Source organism: Bemisia tabaci, chromosome 2 (genome assembly GCF_918797505.1).
Source record: "Bemisia tabaci chromosome 2, PGI_BMITA_v3".
Taxonomy (NCBI): domain Eukaryota; kingdom Metazoa; phylum Arthropoda; class Insecta; order Hemiptera; family Aleyrodidae; genus Bemisia; species Bemisia tabaci.
In genome coordinates, this window is record NC_092794.1 from 44,306,192 (window position 1) to 44,322,943 (window position 16,752).

The 16,752-nt window shown below is 37.9% G+C and overlaps 1 protein-coding gene and 1 long non-coding RNA gene across 6 annotated transcripts in view; one reads left to right on the forward strand and one right to left on the reverse strand.

Moving 5' to 3' along the window:
- Positions 1 to 16,752, forward strand: part of LOC109039997 (neurobeachin-like protein 1) — a 504,582-nt gene that overhangs the window by 106,908 nt on the left and 380,922 nt on the right. The window lies entirely within an intron of this gene.
- Positions 6,272 to 16,257, reverse strand: LOC140224106 (uncharacterized). Its single transcript, XR_011899377.1, has 2 exons — positions 13,051 to 16,257; positions 6,272 to 12,104 (listed from the first exon to the last, which is right to left on the reverse strand). It is a non-coding gene; the product is annotated as an uncharacterized lncRNA (long non-coding RNA).

A 16,752-nucleotide genomic window follows, 5' to 3' on the forward strand; every position in this document is an offset into this window, starting at 1 on the left:
TCCCGTGAAATTTTTATGAGAAATCAGTATAAAATTTCTTACCCCTTCTAGTGGTCCATGAACAGTGGGGTAGTTAGGTAGCGGAAGGGGGGGGGGGTAAAAATCGAAGAGAAATTAGATGGAGATTTCCGGGGGTCAAACGTAGAGACGTGAGGGGTCGAAATCACTGGCAGGTGACGGGCGCGGACACAGGGTTGATAATTCCAGAGATCTTCCAGCACTTGTTGGCGAAGGTTCCGGTGAGGGGCTCTTTGGAAAGAACTTCCTCGACAAACGGGAGCTTGTAATACTTGGTGGTGAGTGTGACGTCACTAGCCGCAGAGGGAACGGTGAGGGACGCTGTTGTGCCCATTAAAAGAGACTCAGTGGTGATCTTTGCGGGTTTTCCGGCTTCCTTATAGTCGAGCTCCAGCCAAGCAACAAGAGGGCTCTCGTTGTCCACTTCGATATGGTTGGCCAGGACGGTAGCAGCCATGAGCAGGCACAGAATCGAAGAGTTCATCGCTGAACGATGTAGTAGTAGAGCACGGTTAAAAGGGACTGGTTCGTCGCGGGCCTTTGTAACGTGTTATTCCAAAAAAACAAAAATGTGATTTTTGTACAAAATTTCGGCCCAATCCAAAAAATGTCACTAATTACCAAAAACAAAAAAAAACAAAAAAAAAAAAACCAGGCACCCAAAAATATGATGGCAGTACCGTTTGGATTCATCATATAAAAGGAAATGATATCAAAACGGCCCAATTTTCTCTTTCATGCCCATGCAATATACCAAACACCCCAACTTTTTTCACAAAAAAAAAAATAAATAAATACCTATAAGGTATGATGACCTGAACACGTTTATTGGATCCATCGCTTTAAAGGAGTATGATATTAAATCGGCCCAACTTCTCTGAAATATGCCCATCTCGGATCAATAATTTTTTTGAGACCTTCCGACTCATCGCTGAGGAGACACTGATCATTACTTGACCCTTAGTATATGTCCTTGTTTAGATGTCAAAGAGTTCCTTATGAGAACTGTAATGAATTTTTTTTCTTTGAAGAGATAAAATCAAAAAATCGTCATAAAATTGAAAAAAAAATTCGAAGAAAAAAAAAGGAATGGGCCGGCCGGCCGTACATACAAGTGGTAGATAATATAGGGTGATTATCGTCTCTCTTTCACATATACATGAACAAGTATCATCGTCAAAAGGAGGATCAGTCCTTCTTGAAATCGTCATTGAAAGATAGACTGAAAGATATTCACACATGAGTGAACAACTTAACAACTTTCAAGCAATGCCATATTCTTTGTTTGTTTCTGATAGAAGGCCTTACAAACTACTGAACCTTGGCGTATTATTGCGAATATTATGTGCCTCCTACTTACAATGCTTCTTTCTTAGCAACTTCATGGATGTTGGCAAGACCGGGTCGGTCACCCATGCCAAAATGTTGGGGCATACCAATGTATCTACATTTCCCCCCTTTTTTTTGTACGTGCCGGCCGGCCCATTCCTTTTTTTTTCTTCGAATTTTTTTTTCAATTTTATGACGATTTTTTGATTTTATCTCTTCAAAGAAAAAAAATTCATTACAGTTCTCATAAGGAACTCTTTGACATCTAAACAAGGACATATACTAAGGGTCAAGTAATGATCAGTGTCTCCTCAGCGATGAGTCGGAAGGTCTCAAAAAAATTATTGATCCGAGATGGGCATATTTCAGAGAAGTTGGGCCGATTTAATATCATACTCCTTTAAAGCGATGGATCCAATAAACGTGTTCAGGTCATCATACCTTATAGGTATTTATTTATTTTTTTTTTTGTGAAAAAAGTTGGGGTGTTTGGTATATTGCATGGGCATGAAAGAGAAAATTGGGCCGTTTTGATATCATTTCCTTTTATATGATGAATCCAAACGGTACTGCCATCATATTTTTGGGTGCCTGGTTTTTTTTTTTTGTTTTTTTTTGTTTTTGGTAATTAGTGACATTTTTTGGATTGGGCCGAAATTTTGTACAAAAATCACATTTTTGTTTTTTTGGAAGGATATCACGTATTTTTGGTATGACTTCTACGAAGTATCAGGCAAAGAGAGTTCCCATTTTAAATTTAAAAGTTGTTCCCGCGGGCGCGAGGCAGAGAGGAAACGACCCCCCCCCCCCCCCCCTCGAAAGCGGCCCACCTTTTTTTAAGGAATTTCGTTCAAACCGCATGTCAATAATCTGTAATCGTTCTCGAGACATCAGTAAGGAAGGATCCATATTTTTGGCACACCCTGTACGTCACAGAAAAAAAACCGCAGGTCAGTATTGAAATCGTGACAAAGTTGGGTCACTTGACGTAATGCCTAATTCTCATTGGCTACGAACGATAGAAACTACAGTAAAGCGCATTGACTTATAATGCAATCTAGGTCGCGCGGTAGGTAAGACAGCTAGCGGGGTAAATCAGGGTGAAGACGCGCCTTCCGCTTAGTGGATACATCCGGATATACGAACGAAAAGTACCCGTATCAGGCAACGGCACTGGCATGACAGGCATTTCCATTGTCTCGGTCTCGGACTTGCTGGGTGTTGCTGAGTTGCCTATCGTCCCGCCTGAAGGGACTCTAGTCTCGCCGAAATTTCCTAATGCGCAGTCTAAGCCATAGATAGTGCATAGAGAGGTTATGATAATGTTATTGTTTCGATTGGAAATTTTGAATCGGGTTTGAGCATAATAGCATTGCAATTTCAATTTCTCCTGGCCCCTGTCTCTTTTTCTATGTCATATTATTTCTGAAATTAATAACAATATAACTTCTTGAATGGTTTTCTCATTGTACACACGAAACATTTTCAATTTTATGCTGCCCCGAGGAATAATACTTCCAAATGTGACCATTCTTGATTTTGCATGAAACTTCTCTCTCTAGGTACCTTTTTCGTTGTGAGTGAGTTTTCTTTTATGATTCTCTGATTACTGAGGGCACAATGCTTGGGCACAATGTGCCTGAAACGAAAAGTTGCTACTTACTTGTTTACTATGTGCATTCCTATCCAGACATCATATGAAATCATCTTGGTACTTGCGTTAAATGTTTCCGTTCATAAGGAGATGGTATACATTAAACTTTAGTTGTGATGGCATAAATTTTCTCAACTGCATGCTGATTATTGAAACTATGTCAGTACGACAAGGCAAGACAGCCCTATCTTAACCGTGCAATATATCGCATTTCGATCTCTTATCAGACTGCTTCAAACTTTCAATAATCGGCCTGCTGCAATGAAATCCTTTTATAGCTTTCATCATTATGATTCTCCATTTGGCCATTCTGGTCAACTAGAGTCCACAAAGACACATTGACTTTAAACGCGCAACAGGGTGAAAGGGAGAGTGCCAGTTTAACTAATAATGGGTTTATTTTCAATGATAAAATTAACCAGTCTATTTACTGTCACACCTTCAAAGTGGGTGAATGTGTCAGGCAAGAACCCTGATAATCAACAACTTCAGAGCTGCTCTTAATATAGGACTTCTATGTAATGTTCCATCTCCTGTGTACAGTAGGCACAAAACCAGGATTTACATTAGAGGCATCACCTGTGTTAAGGGATACCTTTTATGTCTTACATTATTCAACATTTTTTTTTTGGATTCTTGGAACTAATGATAGAATGCAAGCTAAATTCTGCAGCTCAGTGCAGGACCTCTATCATTTACGCTGCTTATACCTAGTTATGCCTGCCAGGTCCTTTGACCATTCGAATCGCAATTTCTCCAAGCTCCAATTTCCTCATCGGTAATAACATTGCAAACGCGTGATACCGTCTCATAAAGACAGTAAGCAAAGTAAGTATTTATCAATATTTTTAGTTTTATGAGAGATGTCTCTAAAGCTATGGCATTCTGTATCTTAAGAAATGTGACCAGTTCACTCGTCATTGGAAAAGATAAACAGTAAAAGTTGATGCTTCTGCAAGCAAAAATTACAGTTACCACAACTGAAATTTCGATCTCAATAGCATGAATCTTCTGAACTGTAATGAAACAGTTTGATAACATTTCATTTTCAGGAGCCTTTAGCTGCCAATGCTGGTCATACAGAGTCAACAGCGATTGAGTTTCAGTGCGTTATCAGGGTACAACAGAGAATACCACTTTAATTTTTGGTTTTCCTTTCAATAACATTTAATTTTTATGAGTCTGTATCTGCCAATTCTGGTCATGCAGAGTCGGCTGCGATTGAGTTTAAACGCGTTATCAGGGTAAAACGGAGAGTACAATTTTGATTCTTTGTTTTACTTTCAAGGATGGAAAAAAACAGTCCATTTTCTGTCACACCTTCAGGCATGAACTTTTCAGCTAAGGACTCAAATAAATGACAATTTAGGAGCCACTTGTCATGTATGGTTCTTCTGTATTAGTCCGTCCCTTTTATACCGTAGACCGAGAACCAAAGGTTAAAGTATAAATATCACCTATATTCAAGGCTTAATTTTATATCCTATGCTATGTGATCCCTCTCATACGATTCTATCGAACGAATGAATCTGCCGGTAAGTTAATTATGTGGAGCACCATCATATCTATGCTGGGAATTGCCAGGGAGATTCTGCAACCATCTGATTAAGGTAACTCTCACATCAATACAGTGACAGGTAAAGTAAGCAGGTATTTATGAGAGATTTCTCAACTTGGGCATTCAATGCCCACTTTCCGTCAAAGAAGATGCTCTGTTGATATGCTGTTGCAGCCAAAAATATTTATCACAACTAATATTTTTAGTCGCCTCAGTCTCAATCGATAGCTTTCATTATTCTGCCAGTTCTGGCTATCCAAAGTCCACATCTAATGAGTTTTAACTCACTTTCAGGGTGTGCCAGAGAATTAATTCCTGTATCCATTTTCCGTGCTAAATGAACCAGCTAATTTTCTGTCGCACTCTCATAGTGGGTAAATTTGTCAGGCGAGGACTCAGATAATCTAGAGGTCAGGCGGCACTGATGTATTATGTCGAACAGCTGCTCTGTATTATCTCCTATATGTAGTAAGCAGTGACGGCAAGTTTACGTCTCCAGGTACTGCAAATTTTAGCCAATGGGTAGAGAGGTTATCATAAAGGATAGCCTGCATTAGTTAGCAGATCAATTTTATTAAACCAATGAATTAAAGTAGTATAGAATACATACCTTCTGCAGAGGTCAATATGAAAGGTCTTTATTAGAAGAATTTTATCCCAACACAGGCAAATTAGTCGATTCAATCAACTTCTGACACAGAATCCAAGAGACTTGCTAATAATCAAATTAACGGTAATGTTTAAAGTCAAGTATCTTGGATGTTGTGACATTGAGTTGATTTCATTAACGGAGCGCTGCGTAGCTTCTTTGAGTAGACACATACGCACGACTGATTGGTGAATGCGTAAACCGCGTTTCCAATATAGAGCATTACAAGTCTATGAAAACATTGAGGCTTTATGCACCGATAGCATGATACACTGAGAAGAGACACATCAACTCCAGAGGAGTTCGGCTGCTAGCAAAATTTTAGGAGAAAGTGGAAACACAACTTCATCCCCACAAATTGAGACCCCGACAGACATCATCGTATTGAGGGAAAGGATGATTTTCTGGTGGATAGTTGTTGAATCTGATTAACGAGAAATAGTATCTAGGACTCACTAATATCATCAATTATTCATAAACAATTACTTGTAAAGATCACTAGATCCGGGCCGCTGGGAAGAAATGGCAGGTTGCGATCTGAGTAGGTACTTACTGTAACAGCACACATGGTAACAGCTCATAGTAAGGGTGTGGGAATCATAAAAGGATTATATAGAAATGGATCCAGTTATCTTCGGCTACGATAAAATGGAAACACGCATCAATTAATCTATCTTCATCTTATTATTTCAATTAATCTATCTTCTTCGTATTAATTAAATATTTAAAGCCATAATAACAGTAGCATAACCTGAAATTTAACCTCTGGAGTCGGCGCTCACCATCCATCGCGCGGTTCTACAAGTTATTTTCACCCTGCTAAAAATTTTTCATGGAATTCCGTGCTGGTTTTCCATGGAAAATTTCTCCACGTAAAATTGGGCACGGAAAATTTTTCCATGGAAAATTTCTCCACGGAAAGCACCACGGAAAATGTCACCATGGAAAATTTCTCCATGGAAAATTTCTCCACGGCAAATTCTCACCGTGGAAACCTGCCACAGCACTCACTGTGTCTCATGCAGGTTTCCACCATCAAGTTACCATGGTGTTGTTTCTTTAAGTCATCATAGAACTGTTCTACTCAATGTTGCTGGTTTTTTTAGTATTTAATTAGATAATTTACAAGTTTTCCTTGTAATCAAAATAAATGAAAATGATACACTCACCAACTTGAAGACACATAGTACCAACTATACTTGACAGAGATGTAATAATTCTTTTAACAATTGAGAAACTACCGCACTGTACCTTCGCGTCACATACTGCACGCTCAACGTTTCAAATAAGATTTCATTCAGTTGACAATGTGAAAACATATTCAAATTATTTCACAATAAGCACGGAAAACAGCACCAAAAATTATCACAACACTATCCAAATTAGAGGCCAAGAGAGTGAAATATGAACTGTAGATTTTGGTTTCTGTCTGGGAAGCTTAATTGCATCTAGATGGTTTAAAGGTTGCCACTAATTCCCTGCGAATGGCTGTTCAATAAGATCAAAGGAACTGCCAGATGATAGGAAACAAATGGCGATTGCTGCAGCTGAACAAGGCAGGTAAATGTCTCGGTGTGTTTTTATGAAAGCTCTGAAAAATGAATAATGTACAGCGCATCAAAACCATGAGTACAACCAATGATCAGCACTAAATTAAAACAATATCAAGGTGAAGCCAACCAACATTTCTTGAGAAGTTAAAATAAGTTCTGAGGATAGCCAAATAATTTTTAGTAATAGGACAAAATACTTGTGAAAAAGCATTGGTAAAATTGTGTGTAAAAGCAATTATTGCATTGGTAGCCATAAAAATAGGAAGTAAATTATTGGACATCTGATAATTCACTGAAACATCGTTGATAAGGATGTGATGTTTTAGCCCTCTAGAGTTAAAAGTTTAAGGCCTCATCTGTAACTTCAGATATATCTCTCACACTACTTACATTTCTGAATAAAAATACCAAGTAATAGCTAAGGCTCAATTCAGACGTCACTTTTCCTTCACTCATGTCAAATGAAAAGTTGGATCGTGTAATACAACACGAGAACACAACGATCATTTGAGAGGTTGAACAAAAATTTGAAAGTCAGGTCACACCAAGGTTTCCGTTCAACTTCTCAAACAAATGTTAGAGCTCACGCATCATACGTTGAGACAAACGTCAAAAGTATTGTTTAAGTCACCATTCACCAGTGGTGCCACCTGACTACATGAATTTACCTGTTGAGTGGTGCGAATTCAGAGCTAATCGGAGAGAAACATTTGTTTCAACATACGATGAGCGAGCTCTATGTTCTCATGTCCGTATCAAACGATCCAACTTTTCACTCGGTATAAGTGGAGGAAAGCTAGACTGTCTGAGGTGGGCTTTAGTTTCCATCACACAGCAAAAAAATCTAGAAGGGCCTGTATTTAAGGTTTCTTTTTCAGTCCTAAGTAGTTCTCACCTGTGAATTTTATTCACAGTCTATATGGGTTTCGGCAAACGATAGGAAATGGCGATCTCGTATGATCTGACAGATATCTGATATTATCCCTGAGGAGGACGATGACATGAGCTGATGAGCAGCTAGGAATGGAATGCAGTTAGAATGTTAACCGTGTGCTGAAAACACGATAAGGGAGACTGTAACCAATATTCGATCACGGTTCATGTTTGGGGTGCAGACTCGGAGGAGTGACCAAGGAGAAGATAGAGAAAATGATGAGCACATACGAATCTACTATTCAACAAAGAATGTTAGAATAGTTTATCAAGATACAGAAATAAATGTAATGCTATGATTCTATGGAGAGGTTACAGATCAGTGGCTGATGGATCACTATTGGTGCCTATGCCTACATTCAGTAATAGGAATTGCTAATCATTGTTATTCATGACTTACCTAGATTCAGTTCAAGGCCCTTGCATTCAACTCGGATTTGGCGTGATGTAGCGAAAGCAGGAAGTCAAGAAATATATAAATTTCTGAGAATTACTGTATGGTTTGCGAGAGCTTCATTGAGCCTGACGATTCACGCCTCCGCCTCGTTGATAACCTAACCTCAAAATACCGACAGGGCAGGGCAAGGCAGGGCGGGGCGGCACATCTCCTGACTTGCCGAATTGAATTGAGGATTTTTTATTTAAATCTGCATGATCTATAAAAACTCATTCGCTTATTTATTACTGAAATGCGTAACGCCGATAATGTTTCATACTTCACACGCTTTAACATTTGCGTTCTATTCTTGCTTTTATTTTTATTTTTATACAATTTCAACATGAAACAGGGCAGGCCGGCAGGATTGCAACGCAGGTTTTGTTTTGGAGTCGGAACTGAATCACTTTGTAAACACAAGATGAGTTGTTGGTTATCACTGCCAGTAATGCAAATTTTAATTTTTTTATGTGATTTAATTAGTATCAGCTCGAATTCGAGTCTTCTTCGTTACGAAAGTAATGTTACCTCGAAGTTGGTGAATTTTGATTAACCTGAAAGTAAGCCAGCAGTGTATCGCGATGGACTCTTGGTAATCGATCTTCAAATTTTTATTTTGGCCATGCGTAGAAATAGAATGAAAAAATTCTGATAGATACAACTCAATTCTCATTGGTTTTGCTATTACCGCTATTCGGTTCTTTCTACAATTCAATGTTGGTTTCACACAGGAGATTTGGAAGTATGACGGTTGAGCTTCAGTAAAGGCGATCCTATTGAATAGTTAGTGTCTAAACTAATCTTGCAAAACACAGACGTTTGGTCTCTAATTGACAGACTTTAAAGCTGTACCTACAGGTTCGAAGAAGCTGCGTGTTTTCTGTTTTTTGACAAACTATTGCGGTTATTTCAGTTGTCTTAAACAGAGTATAAGCAGCAAATTATTATTACATCTCTGTCAACCATAGTAAATCTCTGAGTTAATCATATTTTAAATGAAAACATTCTCCGTACAGAAAGTAATTGCTACCTACTGGTACAATTATTAAATTATCGTTAAATAGTGGGCATTGTCTTGGGAATGCCATGGTTGTAGAAATTTCAGTGCACTAATGAAGACTTATTCTGTGATAACTGATGACATGAAACATTTTAGTGGCCCTCACTTGTGAACTTCGGTGAGTAATTCAACTTAATTCTATGATGCATAACGAAACAGCAAATAGTTGCTGATTGTCAATGATCAAAGGCTTACAGATTACCATGTTTATTCTTGTGGTGGTCTCTAGTGTTTCGCGGTGTTCCAATGCATGTTCTCTGCTATTCCGTTACGCTCCCTTGAAATTCCATGTAGCCACCACGGAATCTCCTGCTGCCACCATGGAATCCCATGCAGTCTCCACGGAAACCCAAGGAGTCACCATGGAGTTCCGTGCCTCCTCCATGGAGTCTTCATGGAGTCTCCATGGAGTTCCGTGTCTTCACCATGGGATTCCATGAGAAACAGCACGGAATACCATGGGATTCCATGAAAAATTTTTAGCAGGGCAAATTCAAATGTGCTTGAAGAATTGAAGGACCCGCTCCTTCTTTCAATAAATTCTCCTTTCGACGCCCATATAAGTCCGCAAACTTTCCGAAAGGCACATCCTGGGAGTCTACAGATTTGAATCATACCTAGTTTAATGGATTTTATGCTACCCTTACCTCCACAGCCCTAGGGACCGATCGACATTCAAATCGTCAGAAAACGGGTTAATTATTAAATTGTTCTTCTTTATACGCCATCTATTTCAAATTTCCAAAAAATCATATTTAGTTTATGTGACGCTGATTCAAAATATCTATACTTGTATGGGGTTTTTTTCTACGGTATAGCTGTAATGTCAGTGAACTAAACACGATGGTCAATCCCGCGGCCGACCGTTTCGCGGGCCCCGTATCTGCTCTCTGCTCATCAACAATTCCATCAGTGTCAGCTTTTGGGGTCCATGTCGTCAAAAACGATCGTCAAGTTTTGGGGTCCAAAATTTGTCGTTAAAGTTTAATAACTTTTTTAATATTTAACTAAACTTAAAAAGGGTGGGCATTACGAGTAGAGCTGAGCATACTCTACCCAAATATTATAGGGTTTTTGGGGTTTACTCTCCGACTTAATTAGTAGGAGAGCTTAATGGACCGCAAACCGTGCAGAAAAGCCCGGTCGCGTTGTTTCGTGTAAAACTAGTTAGGCAGCAGCCACCCGTCTTTTTTTTTTTTTTTTTTTTTTTTTTTTTTTTTTTTTTTTTTTTTTTTTGGGTCGTCATTTTTTAGAGGGAGTTTTTTAGGATTGGGCCGGGGTGGCTACCGCCACCTAGAATAAAGGCAAGTGTAAAGTCGTTATCAAAGGCTGTTGACCGAAAATTCGCCCGTTTCATAGTTCTGTTCGATAACGCGAAGATACGACAAAAAGGTCGATCGAATAGTCAAATCACGTATTTTTCTAATGCAAAGTTAAATAATTAAACTTAACAAGACATTCGGAAGATCACTATGAAGTTTTGTATGCCTGAAAAGAGATATCTGGATTTTTAAGGAATATGAAAAGGGAAAATTGATAAAATATAAGTTTTCTTAAAAGTTGACAAGTTATTCCAAATTTTCTACGTCATTTTATTCGTTAACTTTTAAAAAAATTGAGACTTTAAGATGGTTTCAAAATTGTTTGGAAAATAAAGCGATCATGGTGTAGATGTTCACTCAGAGTTGAAAATTCTGGAACATTTTATGAGATGATCGAATGTTCCGAGGGGTATTTTTATCCACATATTCAAGTTATTTTTCGCATTCAAGAGATCAGGCATTTTGTGAGATGCTTAACAAAATAATCAAATTTTGAAAACCTACCAGTTGTACGTACTTTTTAATAGAGATGTGTGACTCCTCTAGCATTTAAGGAAAAATTAATGAAAGTATCAGTTCTTTCTAAACTTGACTGTTTAAAAGTTTTCACATCATGTTATTCGTCAAACTGTTTTGTTTGTTTGTTTTTTAAAAAAAACATTAATTTTTCAACCTTACCAAATTATAGTAAAATAAACTGTTAATTCTGTGAGCAACAAATGCTATCAGTTACTTGTACCCTGCTAAAAATGTTCCGTGTGGATGATTTCCATGAAGTTGATTTCCATGAAAAAATGACACGGAAAAATGGAACAGGAAATATTTCCATGTGGCTGATTTCCGTGTGACTGATTTCCATGTGGCTTATTTCCATGAAAATTTTTCATGGAAACGAAATCATTTCCGTGAAAATTTTTCATGGAAACGAAATCATTTCCGTGACAATTTTTCATGGAAAGAAAACCATTTGCATAAAAATGATCACAAGAAGGTTTCAGTACCATCCAAATTGCTCACGGAAATTAAATAAATCTTAGAATCAAGACAAAGGAGACAAGCGTCCCAATGGGAGCACATGATATTTGGACCATGCAGACATGCTCAGTAAAATAGAAAATGAACAAACAACACTCACCAACTCGCTCAAGTCTGTAATCCACTGGGTCAGAAAAATCCACTTGAAGACAATGAATCCAAATTTCCGATTAGAACTGGTGCAGGTACGAAGGAACTTTTGAAAACACGATGAGTGCATTGTAAAAATATCTAAAGCACTCTTTAACGTAAGAGAAAAATTAGCACCATGATTTAATAGCTGATCGATACAGAACACCACTCTCAGAAAAGCACTGACACAACACGATTTTTCAGTTTAGTTTTAGAGGAGAAAGCATTTTTCAAAAGATGCGACATCATAGATCCACAGCTTAAATAATTTCACGATTTACTACGATCATTGATGATATTAAGGTAGCCATCGATTCTCTACCCGACGTTCCTTCCACACATGACAGGAAACATCTACAGGCATAGAGCAAATGGCACTGAGCAGCAATGTACATCTGATAAGGCAAGCTCCTGGAAGTGTCGATCTGCAAAAATACAAAGCGGGAGACAGATCATCAAATTGATCTACCTATGGTTAATGGCCGTCCTTGGAGACAGACAATAAACTACGTAACAATATATCAACCACCTTTTGATAACAGAACGAATTTAAAATGAGAGCAAGACCCTTCCTTATGGAGGGAGGGCCAAGAAACATTTAAAAACGGAACATTTTACAACTTACAGGTCTGAGCCACTGAATATAATACATTCCACCAGTCAATAAAATTTTAAATTTTGAATGTTGATGGATAACCTGATTGCCAGTATACATTGAGTTGAAACCAGTTGAAACATCTGATACGTAGAGCGGTTCATTCTTATAGAGGCTTCCGAAGTAGTTCCAGATAGGTACTTTAAAATTAGACACCGGTCAAATGTAGTACAAGAGAGGAAATGGGTGCAACAAAACTTTAATTGTCCTTGATTCTTTTGAAGACACAAGGAAAATGCAGGCAGTATGAGGATGTTCCAACAGACTACCTATAATAGCACTCGCCTGCAAGAGTTGGGAAGTTTCTACTTGTGATGAAGTCCGCGGATAATAAGATTTGCACTTAGAGAGTGCAACAGAAGATCCACCATCTTGATTCTGGTCTTTCCCTTCAATGCTAAATAGATGAAAGATTATCTCCCTTCCCACGGAAGGAGTGGATAGATTTATTAGACGTAGACTCTTCGATCAACTTCGTAACCACGGTTAGGAATAGCACATGGTAGTAAATGCATTCGCAAACCAAGAGAATAGAATTCACAATTACCTCGCTCGTTAGAACATATCGACTGAATCGTAAATCGGCAAAGAAAATTAAACTCGAGTTACTTGATCAGTATAGCTTGACATGACAAATGTGTAATGTAAGTACAAGGTGACAGGCTCATACTTAGGTGTGTCCGTCGTCAAGAAGTGAGAAGTGAGAGATAATTTACCTGTGTTCGATGAAACTGAGTATAGTCAAGTAGACGCCGATAATACAATCGATTCTTCGTTAAGAATCATGAAAAGTAGATCAAATTAAGTTTTCATTTTGAAATTCACGGCATGGCATGGCTAGGCTGGCTGGGTGGATTGAATTGAACAATGGTCCGGATCCGGAGTTCCGAGTGCGAGTTGGACATCGAACAGTTGGACGAGGGACCATTCCGCGGTTCCGCCTTTTGCCTTTTTATCGAGGTTGCGTATGAAAATGAGTGAAAATCAGCCGCTATAATGATTATAGAAAGCCAGTTTTTGTATTTTAATCCTTTTGAAAACATTTGCCTGATAATTATTTAGATAATAAATACAACCCTGGAAGTATCGGCAAGGAACGATTATTCCAGGAACTAGGAACATCTTCACAAAAGTTAGGTTATATTTATCAATTTACCTCTCACTCACATCACCACATCACCTCAAGTAAGTAATTTAATGAATAATTTTTCACTTTCACACCTTTCACAAAAGAATCAAGGACAATTAAAGTTTTGTTGCACCCATTTCCTCTCTTGTACTACATTTGACCGGTGTCTAATTTTAAAGTACCTATCTGGAACTACTTCGGAAGCCTCTATAAGAATGAACCGCTCTACGTATCAGATGTTTCAACTGGTTTCAACTCAATGTATACTGGCAATCAGGTTATCCATCAACATTCAAAATTTAAAATTTTATTGACTGGTGGAATGTATTATATTCAGTGGCTCAGACCTGTAAGTTGTAAAATGTTCCGTTTTTAAATGTTTCTTGGCCCTCCCTCCATAAGGAAGGGTCTTGCTCTCATTTTAAATTCGTTCTGTTATCAAAAGGTGGTTGATATATTGTTACGTAGTTTATTGTCTGTCTCCAAGGACGGCCATTAACCATAGGTAGATCAATTTGATGATCTGTCTCCCGCTTTGTATTTTTGCAGATCGACACTTCCAGGAGCTTGCCTTATCAGATGTACATTGCTGCTCAGTGCCATTTGCTCTATGCCTGTAGATGTTTCCTGTCATGTGTGGAAGGAACGTCGGGTAGAGAATCGATGGCTACCTTAATATCATCAATGATCGTAGTAAATCGTGAAATTATTTAAGCTGTGAATCTATGATGTCGCATCTTTTGAAAAATGCTTTCTCCTCTAAAACTGAACTGAAAAATCGTGTTGTGTCAGTGCTTTTCTGAGAGTGGTGTTCTGTATTGATCAGCTATTAAATCATGGTGCTAATTTTTCTCTTACGTTAAAGAGTGCTTTAGATATTTTTACAATGCACTCATCGTGTTTTCAAAAGTTCCTTCGTACCTGCACCAGTTCTAATCGGAAATTTGGATTCATTGTCTTCAAGTGGATTTTTCTGACCCAGTGGATTACAGACTTGAGCGAGTTGGTGAGTGTTGTTTGTTCATTTTCTATTTTATTGAGTATGTCTGCATGACAGATGTCATCCATTATTACTTTGCATGATGCATATTTAGCTGAAAGATTCTCTTTACACATGCCTAGTGGAAGATACATGTGGGTTTGGAACTGCTAACATGCGAACTTTGAAAAACTACGCTGCTATGATATAGAAAATCCTACAAGTCCAAGAAGGTCTATGCGCTGATATCAATTACATACTGACATATACCCGTCAAACAAGTTCCCATGGCTGTCATAGATGGCCTGCCCACAAAGTATGTCTGAAAGGGTGGCCCTAATTTTCATCAGGGAGCTTTGAGTACACCATGTACTTTTTAAGATTATTGTGCTTATTATTGCTTTCACTTGAGTGTAGATGTAAGTACATACTAAGCTTTTATCCATCATACATTTTGGCACATTTCTTTAATTATTGAGCTTCATAAAATTTCAGGTACTTGATTTTCAGGGGCTGAGATCGAAATCATATCATTAAAAAAAATTGGTTCCAGCAATTCTTTTCAAATTCTTTACAAAAAAATTTAGAGGATTTAATAACTGAAGATAAAAACATAACATGCTAAACACTACCTTCTGATGAAAAAGTACTTAAGTGATGACCAAAATTGAGACTTTTTTCGATCACCCTGATATGGGGATCTTCTTCACCTCCTTTCTAAACATACGCCTGAGAAGAAAAAATTTGACTGCTAATGCAACCCGCAACAATGATCGTATAGCTCTTCTTTCGGTTTTTTCCTTTTTCCCTTCATTCCCCCCCCCCCCTTCCAAAACTTGAGATTTTTCCTTTTCATGTCATAATGAGCCCATAGCACAGAAGTTTTCAAAAATGATTGGAATTCACGAAATTTCATTTTATGAAGTTACATATAAAATCTTGCATCTCTGGTTTGAACCGTATACCGAGTATAATTCCTTGGCGCGCACCTTGCGGAGCGCCTTCAACATCGTAGTTATGCTTCAAACGCGACACTCACGCTCCGATGTGTAATTTTCGCATGTTGCGCATGTCGGAGCGTATGTCCAATTTAGAATTGCCCAAAAATTGAAAGATTTTAAAGCCGCGAAATTCATGTTTAAATCCGCAATTTTTATTTCCATGCCGAACTGAGAAGGGGATTTTCAATTCCATGAAGGCTTGATGGAAATGACTTGGTTTCCGTGTGAGTTGCATGGAAGTGCTATGAGTTCCATGTCGAGCTCACAAGGAAATATTTTCATTTCCATGAAGACTTGATGGAAATGACTTGGTTTCCGTGTGAGTTGCATGGAAACGTTATGATTTCCATGTCGAGCTCACAAGGAAATGTTTTCATTTCCATGACGGCTTGATGGAAATGACTTGGTTTCCATGTGAGTTTCATGGAAACGTTATGATTTCCATGTCGAAGGACATGGAAGTCAGACGATTTCCATGAAATCACATGGAAATCGGGTCATTTCCACGTGAATCCACATGGAACATTTTTAGCAGGGTACCTTTACTATTCCGACGTTTAAGGGCGTCATATCATGAGTGCAGAACTGCAAACAAACTTTTTTGAAGCTATGAACCAATTCGGTTAAATATTGTTATCGTGACTTCCATTGAGCGGTTCATTCTTAATCGCAGCGTGTCAAGAACTGAATATTTTCAGACAGTGTTGCGATCGCGTTTGCTTAAAATTCAGTAAAAATAAAGTGAACTGAAAAACATATTGAAGTTTAATGGAGATCGGTAAAAAAATGGAACGGAAACCGACTCGGAAGTGGATTTAAATTTAAATACGAATGTATAAATTCATAATTTAACACACAAAAAAAAAAAAAGTAAGATTAGTGGGGAACAATGCTAAAATTACATGAACAAACTCGGGGCGTTTCGACCTAGTTCCCTAGGTCATTATCAAGAATAAAAGTTCCCCGTCCTGAGAAACCAGGCCGAAACGTCCCGAATTGTATAATGTTTACCTTCTTTCCCTCTAATATTGTTTTTAGTCAGTTAGACAATTAATTACGACGATTAGCAACCAGGCTATTTACTCGGAGAACAGTAATTCACCTCTAATTTACTTTAACTTTTATTTTATTTTACTTTTTTTTCTTTTTTTATAGTCTTTTGTTTAAAGAGCTCTAAAATTTCGGTAGTTACTTTGGAATCATCAGAGCCTTAAAGTTTTATTTATTTTGGTATTTGAATATATATTTAAATAAAAATTAAATTAAATATATATTTAAATAATTTGTGTCATTGAAAGTAATTTCGTAA